The 15,097-nt window shown below is 37.5% G+C and overlaps 1 protein-coding gene across 3 annotated transcripts in view; it reads right to left on the bottom strand.

The window, feature by feature from the left end:
- Nucleotides 1-15,097, bottom strand: part of DCAF6 (DDB1 and CUL4 associated factor 6) — a 2,031,218-nt gene that overhangs the window by 1,338,605 nt on the left and 677,516 nt on the right. The gene's annotated exons all lie outside the window — the stretch shown is intronic.

Here is a 15,097-nt window from a genome sequence, read left to right as displayed (position 1 = left end):
ATCAAGGTAATCGGAACTGACGTCGGAACCGAAGGAGATATGGTTATCAGAGCCGACGGTTCCACTACTCGAACCCCAACGAACTCCGTCTCCGAGCTTAATGGAGTCGGAGGAGGAACAGAAAGGGAGGTGGATGGAGCCGATACCTGTTGAGGAGGGCTAGACAATATTTTAGCTAGTGCCTGTGATTTTAGCAACCTACTTACTACTCTTTCCACATCATGATCCGACAACCTAGAGGATCGAGAGGAGTGTGAAGAACGGTGGCTACATTCACTTTGCAATAATGGAGAGCCAGGAGCCGAATGAACTAACTCAAACGAAGAGGACCTCAGCCTTTTATGGCTCCGAGACATCCAATGGAGCCGATGCAGGGGTTGTCTTGTCGGTGCCAGCCGGAACCGACATACTCTGTAAAACCTGTACCAGAGTCGGCTCCGAAGGTGGAGCCGACGGTTTAGAGGATTTTGGGGATTTCATTGGCTGTGAACTCTTTGCCGGTGAATCCTGAGGTTTTAACAGACCCCTAAGGATCACTTTATTCTTCCATTCCTGCAGGACTCTTGGAATAAAGGCATGGCAGATAGATCAAGAGTCCTGCAGGTGAACAGCGCCAAAACAATAAACGCAACTAGTGTGCCCATCTGTCAGAGACATTTTCTTTTTTTTTTTTTTTTAAAACAAGTTTATTGTTTTAACATATAAGAGAAATATCATAACAATTTTATACAAATAATTAAAAATAGGTATTATTATAATATTCAACAAAACAATTAAAGTATTTACAAAGACATCCACTACAATCAGATCAATTAATTAAACTAAAATACTGTGCTATTGAAATTAGAATTTTTTTAACAAATTTTGTAAATTATCCCATACAATAAAATGTGATGTTTTTCTAGTTGTTCTCATTCTAATTGTGCTTATTTCCATATGACACATTATATTCATAACATTTTTAAATTCATTGAACGAAGGAGGTGTATCTGAAATCCAATTTCTAGTTATTATTTTCCTAGACACTGCTAGGATAGACCATAACAAGGGAAGCTTAATCTTTTTAACACATTGAGGTACAGGTGTGTTGAATAATATAAGAGACTTAGAAATAATGAAATTATCTGTAAAAAGAGCCTGCAAAAATTCATTAATTGACTTCCAGTATTCTTTCAACTTCATACAGTCATAAAACATATGAGCCCAGTCAGCATTAATTTCTACATTACATCTCTTACATAGATTATCTTTATTATTAATTTTATTCATCATCAAAGGTGTATAAAAAGATCTATGTAAAATTTCCATGTATAAAGTCTCCAGACAATGGAAGATGTAGTTCTATAAGCAGATTCCAATATATATTGTTTATCTTGTTGAGTTGGTGGGTCCCCATTAATAGAGGTGAAATAATTCCAATATGAATCTACATTGTAAAAAGTTTCTTGTCTGATAATTTTATGTATATATGAAAGTTTACCTTTATCAGAAACTTTATGCTGTAAATTTATTATCAAGTAATCAATCAGTTTTGGAATAGATTCTTTAACTGTTATAGACATTAGATCTATTCTATCAATGAGATGTTGTCTAAAGATCTGAACCTCTAACCAGCAAGTTTCTCTTAGATCAAATTCTTGTTTTAAGAAATCTAGATTTTTAACTTTATTATCAGATATCAGCTGATACCAGTACTTTAGATTATTATCTATAGCTAAATGAGCTCCTTCAGAAGTAGATGACATAAGCATACCCTGAGTATAAATTATAGGAATACAATAAAATTCCATTCCCTATACTTAGGGTGCATGAATATAAAGTTACGATAACTAATAATAATATTTAATGGGTAACAGACCATATGTTTAGGTGTAATAGGTGAAGTACAAAATTCCTTTAGCAACCACAACATGGAGTTATTTATAATCATATTTTTATGTGTTAAGGAGATTTTCATGAAGTGCATACTAATTAGCTCCCAATAATCTTTCCATTTTGTGACATATGACCAATCTATTAATAAAGTAATAACTTTTATAATAGAAGAGATAATATATAAATTAAAGTCTGGAAAAGAAATACCCCCTTGAGACCAGCTATTAGTATGTTTCTTTAATGCAATCCTAGGTCTATTAGGTGCCCATAAGAAATTTAACATTATTGTATTCAGTTTCTTGATAGTTATTTTTGTAGGTGAAAGTATTATTGATTGTATTAAGTATAAAATCTTGGGGAATATTATCATTTTAATAATTGTAAGTCTCTCCTCCATAGTAAAAAACATATTATTCCAGGTATTAAAAAGATTTTGTACATTAAGAAAACAGGTATTATAGTTATTATATATAATAGATTTAATATCTTTAGATAGTATTATACCTAAATAAGTTATCTGACCTGAGTTGGGTACATATTTAGTAAAATCACTAATGAGAGTATTTTTCGTGTATATATAGGTAGTATTTTAGTTTTTTCTTCATTGAATATTAAACCAGAAATACTTTTAAAATTCATCATTTTATCAAATAAAGACTGCATAGAAGAATTAGATCCTGCTGATGTAATTAGAACATCATCTGCAAAAAGTTGAATTTTTGATGTTGTATTTTCTTCTATTTCAAAACCCTCTATGTCAGTACTGTTTCTTATCAAATTAGCCCAAGGCTCCATTACTAAAGTGAATAATAGTGGAGAAAGTGGACATCCTTGCTTTGTACCTTTAAGAATGGGTATTTTTTGTGAAACATATGTTCCTACCTTAATATAAGCCAGCGTTCCTTTGTATAAATGCTCAATTAAATTTACAAATGCATCAGAGACATTTGTGCACTTCAGTAAGGTAAACAGATAGTCCCAACTTACTGAATCAAATGCTGAACCTATATCAAGACTAATAAGTGTTAAATCTTTCTTTTTCCTATTTGCAAAATCAATTAATGTTAAAGTTCTTCTTATATTATCAAAAGTATTTCTATTTACAATGAAGCCCGTCTGATCTATGTCTATAATGCCGGCGATAATTGTCTTCAATCTATCAGCAAAAATACTCATAAACATTTTATAATCAACATTAAGTAATGAGATGGGTCGATATGAAGAACATCTAGTTGGATCTTTATTAGGTTTTAAAATTGGTGAAATAAATGTATATTGCCAAGATGGGGGGTTATTAACTCAGTTTGGGCCAGAATAAAAACCTTATGTATTAATGAATATGTAGTTTTAGAAAGGATTTTATATATCTCTGGTATAATACCATCATTACCCGGTGCTTTGTTTGATTTAAGCTTATTTATTTGTGTAATAACTTCTGTATATGAAATACTCTTGTCCAATAGTTTAATCTGTTGTTTATTAGGCTTTTTATTCATGTTTGTGGTTATAAACTCCTTTATTTTATCTTTAGGTTCCATGTTAATGTTGTTATGGTTAATCTTGTGAAAGTGATTTCTAAATTCATCCAGTATTTCTGGTATACTAGAAACATTCTTCTTTTTCCTTAGAGAAAAGATTTCTTTGATATGGTTTTGTTTATTCAATCTTTTTGTTTTATTTTTAAGTCTATGTAAGTATTTGGGGCTTATTGAATAAGACAAAAAACAGAAGTTATGTTCTTACCATAACGTTCCTTGTTAGTTGTCTTCTTCTCGCCTTCTTCTTGCTGGATGGGTTCGGAGCCGACCTCGGCCCGACTGCCACTCTAAAAGCTCGAGAGTTGGTTCCACCGGCTCGAGGCTCCCCTTATATCCCACAATGCTAGGCATGAGTTACCTCAGATCTCGTTTGTAAGCTAGGCCCAGCCTATAATAGTAATAGAATAACTAGTAACAAAGTCCACCTCTATAAACAAGGGAGAAGAGAAGGGTGACCTACATCCTGATCCAGGAAATATGCACAGCAGAGCATATACCTAAAGTACAGAGGTGGTAGAAAGAGATGTCACAATCAAAACTCCTCTAGGTCTGTCCAGGCCAGGGGAAGGAGGGTGGGAAGAAGGCGAGAAGAAGACAACTAACATGGAACGTTATGGTAAGAACATAACTTCTATATGTTAAGTTGTCTATCTCGCCTTCATTCTTGCTGGATGGGACCGTCCCTAGCACCTTGTCCCGGTGGCCTAACGGAACAGACTCTTGAGAACAGTGGAACCAAAGTTAGCTCTATGTCTAGAGGCTAAATCCAGCTTATAATGAGAAATGAAAGTGTGAGGAGTAGCCCAAGTAGCTGCACAAATGGTGTCAATAGGCAGTCTATCTTGGAAAGCTATAGAAGTAGCCAAAGCTCTGGTAGAATGGGCTTTAGGTTTGCTAGGCAGCTTTTGGTGTCTAATTTCATAAACAAGGGAGATCAGAGATGTTAGCCATCTGGATAATGATACCTTTGAAACTGAAAGTCCCTTTCTGCCTTCTGCATAAGAGACGAACAGCTGGTCAGATTTTCTGAATTGTTTTGTTCTATCCAAATAGTACCTTAACTGACGATGAACATCTAGCCAATGCAATCTTTGTTCAGATCTGTTAGAATATTCTGGAAAAACACCGGGAGGTCAATGCTTTGATTTAGGTTAGCCGAGGAGGCTATTTTGTAAAAGGATGGATTGGTTCAGAAGATACTCTGTCCTTATGGAACAACAGATAAGGAGGTCGGCAGCTGAGTGCATGAAGTTCTGAAACTCTTCTAGCTGAAGTAATAGCTACTAGAAAGAGAGTCTTCCATGATAGTAATTTTAAAGAACAGGAAGCTGCAGGTTCGAAAGGAGAGAGAATTAAAGAACTGAGAACTAAATTTAAGTCCCAAGGAGGAGGAGGATTTCTTACCGGAGGTCTGAGTAGAAAACACCTTTCAAAAAGCTTTGCAAAGCTTGTGGGACATGATGGCAGAATCTGAAATGCCCACATGAAAGTTAGAAATAGCTGCCAATTGAACTTTAAGAGTAGAAGGAGATGAACCTGCATGGAAGAGTTCAGCTAGGAAATCAAGGACCATTTGGATGGAAGCAGTGAAAGGATCTATGTCCCTTCCTTGAGCCCAATAGGTAAACGCTTTCCACTTACTCAAATAAATCTTTCAGTGGAAGATTTATGGGAAGCTATCAAAATATCTCTAACAGAGTGAGATATTTGAGGAAGCCTGGCTAAGGTTGGAATTGGAGGAACCAAGCAGTGAGGTTCAGGGAGGGGAGGGAAGGGAGCGATGAAACTGACCCGACTGATGGATCAAAAGATCTGGAACTAGGTCCAGATGCCAAGGTCGCTCCAACAGAAACTGATGTAGAAAGGGGAACCAAACCTGTCGAGGCCAGTACGGAGCAATGAGGATCAATGAAGCCTTCTGAGCGATAGCTTTCTGTATCACTTGAGAGATTAGTGGGAAGGGAGGAAAAGCATACAGAAGTCCCCGGGGCCAAACCTGGACTAGAGCATCTCTGCTGGGTTGGCCTGGTAACGGGAAAAGGGTGAAAAAATCTCTGCACTTGCTGTTTTGGGGAGTAGCAAAAAGGTCGCAGCAAGGCTGGCCCCACTTGAGAAAAATTTCTCTCACAACAGAGTCTTTCAGAGACCACTCGTGAGGCATGAGGATAGCTCTGCTCAACTTGTCCGCAATTTGATTGGACTTCCCGGGGATGTGCGTTGCTATCAGAAAATGCTGAGAAGAAATCGCCCATTGCCACAGTCTGAGTGCTTCTCGACACAGGGGGTAGGACCTGGTTCCGCCTTGTTTGTTGATATACCACACTACAGACATATTGTCCGTCTGGATTGCTATCGTTCCCAAGGGAAGAGAGTCTTGAAGGGCTTGCAACGCTAAAAGCACTGCTCTCATCTCTAGAACATTTATGTGCAAGTGGCATTCGCCTGGTTGCCATGTGCCCTGGACAGTTCTGCCCTGATAATGCCCCCACCCGATCAGGGAGGCGTCCGTTGTCAGAGTAGCAACCGGAGGGAAGGAACAAAGGGTCTTCCCAATAAGAGCTGAGGGAAGACATCCACCACAGAAGATGATTTCTGCATGATTGCGTGATCATAATGGTGTGAGACATTGGAAGTTGCTGGTACGACCATTGTGAAGAGCATCCATTGAAGGATTCTCATGTGGAATCTGGCTAATGGAAGCAGAGGTATGGCAGCCATAATCCCCAACACTTTCAGAACTAGCCTGGCTTTGATTCTGTTGCTGCTGAAGAGGAGTGAGACTATTTTGTGTATGTCTGTTATTCTCTGATCTGTTAGTCTTGCAGACATGTTGACTGTGTCTAGATTTGCGCCTATGACGGTAATAGTACAGGCGACAAAACAGACTTTTCGAAATTTATTGAAATGCCTAAATTTCGACAAGTGTGAAAGGTGTAGTCCCTGGCCATTAGAAGAAGATGCTTGGTGGGAGCTGTGAGGAGCCAGTCGTCCAAATATGGAAACACCTGGAATCCTTGTCGTCTCAGGTGAGAAGCTACCACTGCCATGCATTTGGTAAATACCCGGGGGGCAGTGGTGAGACCAAAGGGCAGGGCCCTGAATTGAAAATGACTGGTTCCCAGCCTGAAGCGGAGGAATCTTCTGGGCGTCTTTTCATTTTGTGTGATAGTACGCATCCTGAAGATCTATAGAGCACATCCAGCTTCCTTTCCCAAAGGGGAAGGATGGACTGCAGCGTGACCATCCGAAATCTTGTTTTCTTGACTGACTTGTTCAAGATACTGAGATCCAAAATTGGTCTCCAGTCCCCTGTTTTCTTTGGAACTAAAAAGAACCTGGAGTAGATTCCGGATCCTTGCTGGTCTGCTGGAACTGGCTGAATTGCTCTTTTTGCAAGCAGCTTTGAAATTTCTAAAGCTGCAAGATCCCTTTGAGCGGGTGGAACATCTGGAAGGGATTTTTTTGATTGGTTTGGAATGCGAAAGAAGGGAATGGAATAACCCTCGGAAATGATTGACTGTACCCATTTGTCTTGAGTCAGGGATAGCCAGGCTTTTGGGTACAGTGACAATCTTCCCCCGACTGCCTCCGGTAGGCAGTCGGGCAACACCTCAGGGATGCTGAAAGGGCTTATCAGAGAAGACTTCACGATTGCCCTGGTTCTGTGGACCCCCTGCCTCTAGGGCTATCGCCTACCATTGTTGTTCCCCTCTGCCTCTGGCGGGAACTGACTTTGTCGTCAGGAAGTCCCTTGAGATTGTTCTGAACCACATTTTCCCACTTTTCTGGCCTTTGGGGTAAGGCCTAGAAGGAGTAGAAAACGGACTCCGGCAGAAAGAGTCTTGCCATCTGTCTCGCACCTAGTCAAGGTTTCTTTCACTTGAGGACCAAAAGAGATGATCCATCAAATGGGGAGTTAGTGAAAGACGTTTTAAAGGGGTCCGCAAAGTTGCATGACCGCATCCAGGCGTGCCTGCGTAAGGCCACACCTGTCCCTGCGGCCCTGCTCGCTCCATCAGATAAGAAAGGAGGCGCATGGAGGAGTTAGCTATTGAGTTCAGGGTAGCCAGCTGAGTGTTCATCTTGTCTTGAAAACCCGCAGCTGTAGGATCCTTCAACATATCACCGCCTTGATCAAGTCCCTTTGAAGACGAGTAAAATGGCATAGGTAGTTCAGCGAACGATTGCAAAGGTCGCTGATGAGAACATCCGCTTCCGTACCTGTCCATAGACCTGGATTCCTTGTTAGGTGGATGGACAGGCACCTAAGGATCAGCTAGTTCCTTCTTGGTGGCAGCAGCTACCACCATAGCATCCACAGAAACACCTTTGTGAGAAATTGCTTGTCAGTTGGTGCTGTTATAAATTTGGAGGGTCTCCTGGGGGGGTCCACTGAATCAGGAGCCGCCCAGGCCTTCTTTGCAACCACCTGCATGAGGGATCAAAGGGGGACACCCAGGAGGTGGAAGGGCGAGAGCCAAACGCCTCAAGATACACAGATTCATCCTCCGAAGGGTTAAGGGCTGGCCAATTTCCCTGTTTCAGGATCTCTAGAATGTCTGAAAGAGACATCTTCAGAAGGGGAACGGGGAACCCTCGAATCCTCTAAATCTGTGTCAGAGGTGATGGACTCAGGTGAGTCTAAGTGCTTCCTCTTACACTTTCTCTTCCTAGGGGCTCCCATGCCAATTCAGGAGAGGCGAAGAGGATGAGATCCCCACAGGGGATTCTTGAGGAGCTTGCTCTCTGCGGTCTGGGATGAGGGTGTGAGTCATAACCAAAGGCACCAAGTGGGAGGGGCGGACGGAGCCGACTGTGGAGTCGAACAAGGTTCCAACACACTCTGCATGACCTCGAATGCACCCCGTCAGGCAGAGCCAGAGGTCCCGCCCGAGAAGCTGAGAACCTCCCTCGGCACCGACAGAGATGGCTCGAGGCCGATGTCGGAGCCGAACTCACCAGCGCCAAGCACCGAGAGGGAGAGGGGTCGGGCAAGGGTCCTATGCCACTCACCTCGGAGCCGACGAGGAAGCCCGGTGCCGAGATTCTTCAAAGGAAGAAATCGACGACGGAGCGAAGACAAATGTATCGGCTCGACACTACCACAGTCTCGGTTCCGAGACGCCCGCTCGAGCTCAAAGGAGTCGGAGGAGGAATATTAATGAACAAGCTGAGGCATCGACTGATGAGTCGGACTCTGGAGCATTTGGGCCAGTGCCTCGGACTTCAAAGTCTACTCACTACCCTTTGGAGGTCGTGATCTGATAGCCTCGATGACCTGGAGGAGTGAGATCTATGGCTCCGTTCAGACAGCAGGGAGACTGGAGCGAATGAACGGAGCCAAGGGACGGTGACCTCGATCTTTCTAGATGTCGGCTCCGATGGTATGATCGGAGCCGACCATGACTCTCTAATGCCTCGCCGAGCCGAGGAAACCACTGAAACAGCAGTCACAGACTCATCGGCTCCAGCCGGAGCCGATGAAGCAGTAGGCTTCAAGCCTTAGGCCTCGACTCTGAAGCTGGACCCGAGGTCCTAGAAGCCTTAGAAGGTTTCCCAGAAGACACAGGGAGGGAACCTTCAGGCTTAATTAAGCCCCTCAAAATGAGTTTATTTTTTTTCCTGCAGGACTCTAGGGCTGAAGCCATGGCATACAGCACAAGAGTCCTGCATGTAAAGGTCCCAGGCAGTACACAAGAAGTGTGACCGTCTGTCAGAGACATTTTCTGACAGCACGAGTCACACTTCTTGAAGCCTGAGACCTTGTATCCTGGACATACTCAAGGAACCTGAAGTGTAATCACACACAAAACACACACACAGATTACACTGATAGGATTAAAAGGGAATTATTTAAAACTAAAGGTAAGTTAATAAAATTCCCTAAGTAAAACACATACACACTTCTAAGGAAAGGGAAGGAAGGGCCCGAAGGCCTTAGGGAAGAACTAAGTGTTCTTTATAAAAGGAGGGGGCTGGAAAGATAAAAAGGATAAACAAGTCCACTACACTAAGTGGGAAAGAAATTTACACTAACTAGCCTAAGTTTAAAGAATTTAAACTAGTCTAAACTTTCACTAACCTGGAGCCGGTAGAAAACACACCTCGATCGCTGTAGCGGCAAACGAGATCTGAGGTAACTCACGCCTAGCATTGTGGGATATAAGGGGAGCCTCGAGCCGGTGGAACCAACTCTCGAGCTTTTAGAGTGGCAGGCCGAGGTCGGCTCCGAACCCATCCAGCAAGAATGAAGGCGAGATAGACAACTTAACATCTTGTATTTCTCTAAAGTTATTTTAACTTTATGAGTTAAAATTTCTTTGTATTTCTCATTTAGTTTGTTTATTTCTTCAATAACTTTCTTGTCCATAATATTTTCTTTATTATTATGTTTATAAGAGTCTAGTTTACTTTGAATATCTAACAATTCCTTATCCCAAGATTTCCTTTTGTTATTATACCATCTGATACTTTGTCCATATAGATATGATTTTAAGGCATCCCAAACATAGACAATGGAGACTTCAGGAGTATTATTTATGTCTAGAAAATGTTGTACTTCTGAAAGTATATATTCTTTATAGTCTTTTAGCTGAGTTAAGTATGCTGGTATCCTTTTGATCTGAACATTATGAGTATTTTTATCATGAATTCAAAACAATTGAGTTATGATCAGATATAGGACATGAAATGATTTTGGAATTAATTAAATCTGTTACCATCTGGTTAGAAATAAAGACCCTATCTATTTTTGAATAAGTTTTGTATCTGTTAGAAAAAAGGTGTATGGTAATGATTTTGACTCTATCTGATTATTAATATCATTCAAATGATAAGAATTAGCAAAATCATTTAAATGTTTTGCATTAGATGTAATTCTTCTTTTCTTTATAGTGGTAGTATCACTTTCATGTAGTATACAATTAAAATCACCAGCTAAAATAATATCCCCTATAGAGAATGATATGATCTTATCAATATGATGTTTCACTATTAATACCAATTCCAGGTATCCAGTATAAATTAAAGTGTAAGTCTTCCCATTAATTTGTACTGTAACCATACAAAACATTCCTTTGTCATCCTGATAAGACTTAATGGTTTTAGGAATGGGCATACTTTTATTCCATAAAATAGCCACTCCTCTTTTTTTCTGAGTGTGCTCTGAACTAACCAATACTGCATACTTATTAGTGGCTAGTTTATCAATATCTTTTTTCAAGAGATGGGTTTCTTGCAGGAAGACTAGATTGGCCTTGTGTAGATTAATGTATCTTATTAGGTTTGCCCTTTTACACGGATTATTCAATCCATTAATGTTTAAAGAAATTCCTTTTAAAGATGTCATTTGGCATTTTAAAACTCAAGAATCTTATGATCGAAATAACAAATAACAAGATAAATAATGTTACATCTCCTCTTTAGGTGTACCTTTAAATATAGGTGTATTTATTAAATCTCTTATGGGATTTTGTATAGGATTCAATTTTGTTTGTAGTGACAATGAGTGTACAAAATATATTGTGGATGCCAAAACTATATACATATAACAATGAACAAGTGAAAATAATGTAAGGATTATACCTTGCATCCCGCCTGAGTTGAAAACTCCAACTTAGAGCAGTATTTACTACTCAAGTTAACCCCTACCCTAAGCAGCAGTACCTCAGCTACCACCTTATCAATTTAATACTAGTTATATTTAACTGAGGTTAACAGTTTTCAATTCAATTATCTATCAAGACAAAACTACACATTTGGTAAAACAGCATCATATAAACTAAAATAAACTTTTTTTTTTTTTTTTTTTTTTTAAACTGTTCATACTATTATATAGATCTATGTAATATATAACACTTGAATTCTAATAGCATTCAAATAATCTTAATGTTAGAAATCAAGAGGAGAGAAAATTATGTTCTAACATTCATTTAAATCAAAAACTTTGGCTAATATGATTCAGACATTACATGCATTAAGATGCATCTATTTTCTGTCATGTGAATTCTATCAACAGCTTCCAAAAAATCTTGAATTGTTTGTATATGAGCATTTACTTAAACTCATTATTGTCAATAGAGTAAAATATTGTATTCATAAAAATTATTATAAATCATATTGCATAGTTATGCAGATTCTCAGAAACACCTGCATATTACCTAAAAAAAAAAAAAAAAAAAAGCCATCACACAGATAAACACACCCACACACACATACATATACACACACACACACACACACACACACACACACACACACACACACACACACACACACACACACACACACATATATACATATATACACATATATACATAGATACACACACACACACACACACATATATATATATATATATATATATCTGATCTCACTGAGTTGTGTGTTAGTAGAGCACTATCCTACTTGCTGTCCCTAGAATAAATCTGTCTGCTTTATACAAAATAATGCACAGCAAACACATATTAGTAACCAGATTTTACAATCATGCTAACCTACTGCTTTAAAATATATCACATGACATTTCTTCCAGAATAGAGTTATAAGATTATTTATGCTTGCCAATCAGATGAATTAAATGAGTTATAGTAAAGTATATGTTTGGGACACAAGTTTTTAACACAGATTATTATGCTACTGTTAAGTAGATTTTCAAAAACATTTAAATAAATGTTTCATTTTCTATGCCTTCTAAAATAAGATATTTACTTGCTACAAGAAACTACATCATCTAAACTCATCATAACTGAAATATTTTATGAATAGAGTATTTTTCCTGAATCTGTGGTGTGTCAGTGTGATAACCTTGTCAATGTTTATACTAACTGCTTTCAGTTTCTCTGTGAAAATTCTGTGAGTGAAGCTTCTGAGGAAACTCATGGACACTATGCATGAGACAGCCCACATCCCAGATTGTCTCCTTTAACATTTTGGCGGGAAACTTATTAAAACTTGTGGCAAACATTCATTTTGTCAAGAGAGTAAAATATTGTATTCATAGAAATTATTATAAATCATATTGGATAGTTATGCAGATTCTCAGAAAAAAAAGCCATCACACTCACACATACACAAACACACACACACACATATATATATATATATATATATATATATATATATATATGATCTCACTGAGTTGTGTGTTAGTAGAGCACTATCCTACTTGCTGTCCCTAGAATAAATCTGTCTGCTTTATACAAAATAATGCATAGCAAACACATATTGGTAACCAGATTTTACAATCATGCTAACCTACTGCTTTAAAATATATCACATAACATTTCTTCCAGAATAGAGTTATAAGATTATTTATGTTTGTCAATCAGATGAATTAAATGAGTTATAGTAAAGTATATGTTTGGAACACAAATTTTTAACACAGATTATTATGCTGCTGTTAAGTAGATTTTCAAAAACATTTAAATAAATGTTTCATTTTTTATGTCTTCTAAAATAAGACATTTACTTACTACAAGAAACTACATCATTTAAACTCATTATAACTGACATATTTTATGAACAGAGTATTTTTCCTGAATCTGTGGTGTGTCAGTGTGATAACCTTGTCAATGTTTATACTAACTGCTTTCAGTTTCTCTGTGAGAATTCTGTGATTTGAAGATTCTGAGGTAACTCAAGGACATTGTGCATAAGACAGCCCACATCCCAGATTGTCTCTCTTAACATTTTGGGAAACTTATTAAAACTAGTGACAAACATTCATTTAGCAGTGTAAATGCATCTAAACATGACAGAACCTCCACAATGTATTCCACAGATCATCACAGCCTCTATGCAAGTGAAATTAAACTCAAAATTACCAACAAGCAATAAAACTCAGCATTCTTCTCCCAACTCAATTTTCATACAAATCCTATTATTCACTGTGCCCACACAGTCTAAAGCATTTCTATATATTAATAAAGAAAAGAAAAAGAGAGTAGAAAATAAAAGGGAGTGAGGCAGAAATAAAAAAATGTATGAGAAAGCTGTAAGAAGTATATACAATGGAATGTTACTTACTGATTATATTAATAGAGTTAAAAATAAAACATATTATTTACTCTTATTTAGTTCTGATTATTATTAGTTAAAGCATGACAGATTATTTACAAACAAGCATAAGCAGTATAATCAAGAAAGTATAATTAGAAATAGCATTTGAAGAACTTATAAACTTTTACAAGAAATAAATATGTTATTATTCTATTAATGATATTTTCATTACTGTTCTCTCCTGCCCTCCCCACCCTTTACCCACTACATAATCTAAATAGAATGTCATTGTTTAAACAAAGAAAATAATAAAAGAAGAAGGAAAAAAAAGGTAAAGATAAAAATGTATCAAATTACTAACCTTACTTTTTTCAGAAAGAAAACAAATCGAGTCACAGCCTGCCATTAAATCCTCAGGCATTTTGACTGGTTATGAAACAAAACATTTCTTTGCACATAGAGAATAACTTTGATTAAATCTTTTCCAAAATATTTGTGGCTTTCTGGAAATGCAGGAACTATATTCAAAAAGATTAATAATGAACTAAAATGATGAGAGAGAAAAAACATATAACAAATCATTTGTTTTTTAGTCTCTTCTTCTTCTCTGAAGTCTTCCAGGAAGCTTCAGTTGCCAATCTCTTTAATGAAGAACTAGCCCATTCCATTTCTTCTATTTTATCCAAAATCCTTTTTTCTTTGACAAACAGTAAAGCAGAGTCTAAATCATCGAAGACCTTAGGACCATCAGGAAGGAAGATTTTAAGCTTGGCAGGAAACAGAAGGTATGTTTTAAACTGTGCTTTTTTAAGATCCCTTATTAGTGGCAGAAAAAATTTTCTTTTAGCAATTACCATGAAAGAATAGTCATTGTCAAAATGCACAGTTGTCTCATTAAACTTAACAGGAGCTTTAGCCCAAGCAGATTTAAGAACCATCTCTTTATCAAAAGATGATAGAAATCTAACTATAACTGATCTAGGATAGTTTTTGTTAGAGTTAGTATTAGCTATAGATCTATGTGCTCTTTCGATACCAAAAGAGAATGCTTCTGGTAAATCTAAAGTTTTAGGGAGCCATGTTGTTAAAAAAGAAGTAATATTGTTACCTTCAATATTTTCTGGCAGTCCAAAAATCTTAATGTTATTGCCTAGATCTATTTTCCAGGTCATCCAGCTTTGTTTGTAAATGTGTATTTTGTTTCAGCAGAAACTCAATGTTGATTTCCTGTTCTTGTATTTTATTTTCCATGTCATTCACAGCTTCTTCTATGCCTGTCATCTGGATCTTCTGTTGTTGCAGGTCCATATGTAACAAGTCTATTTGTTTTGTAGTTTTTTCTATGAAAGTGTCTATTTTAGTATCCATTTTATCCATCTTAGCAGTAAGTTGCTGGACTATAATTATCAGAGACTAAAGTTCTTTCTTGATGCTGGAGTCTTGAGAATTTGTCTTACTGGAACTCATTTCAGACTGATAAACTGACAGGAAAATTTCCAAAGTAATTTCTGACAGGAATATTATTAAGATTTCCTTTCTTTTTTAGATATAGTTCAAGAACTATATAAAACAAACATATTTAGAAAGAAAATTACTTCAAGAATTAATTTTTTAAGTAATTAATTCCTGTCAATGTAATGAAATTGGTGGAGCTGAAGAAATCTGCTGCTATCCTGTGTTCATCC

Source organism: Protopterus annectens, chromosome 5.part0, assembly GCF_019279795.1.
Source record: "Protopterus annectens isolate FY-2018-M chromosome 5.part0, PAN1.0, whole genome shotgun sequence".
Classification (NCBI taxonomy): Eukaryota; Metazoa; Chordata; order Ceratodontiformes; family Protopteridae; genus Protopterus; species Protopterus annectens.
The sequence above is the reverse complement of the archived record's forward strand: the minus strand, read 5'-3'. Positions and strand labels throughout refer to the sequence as shown.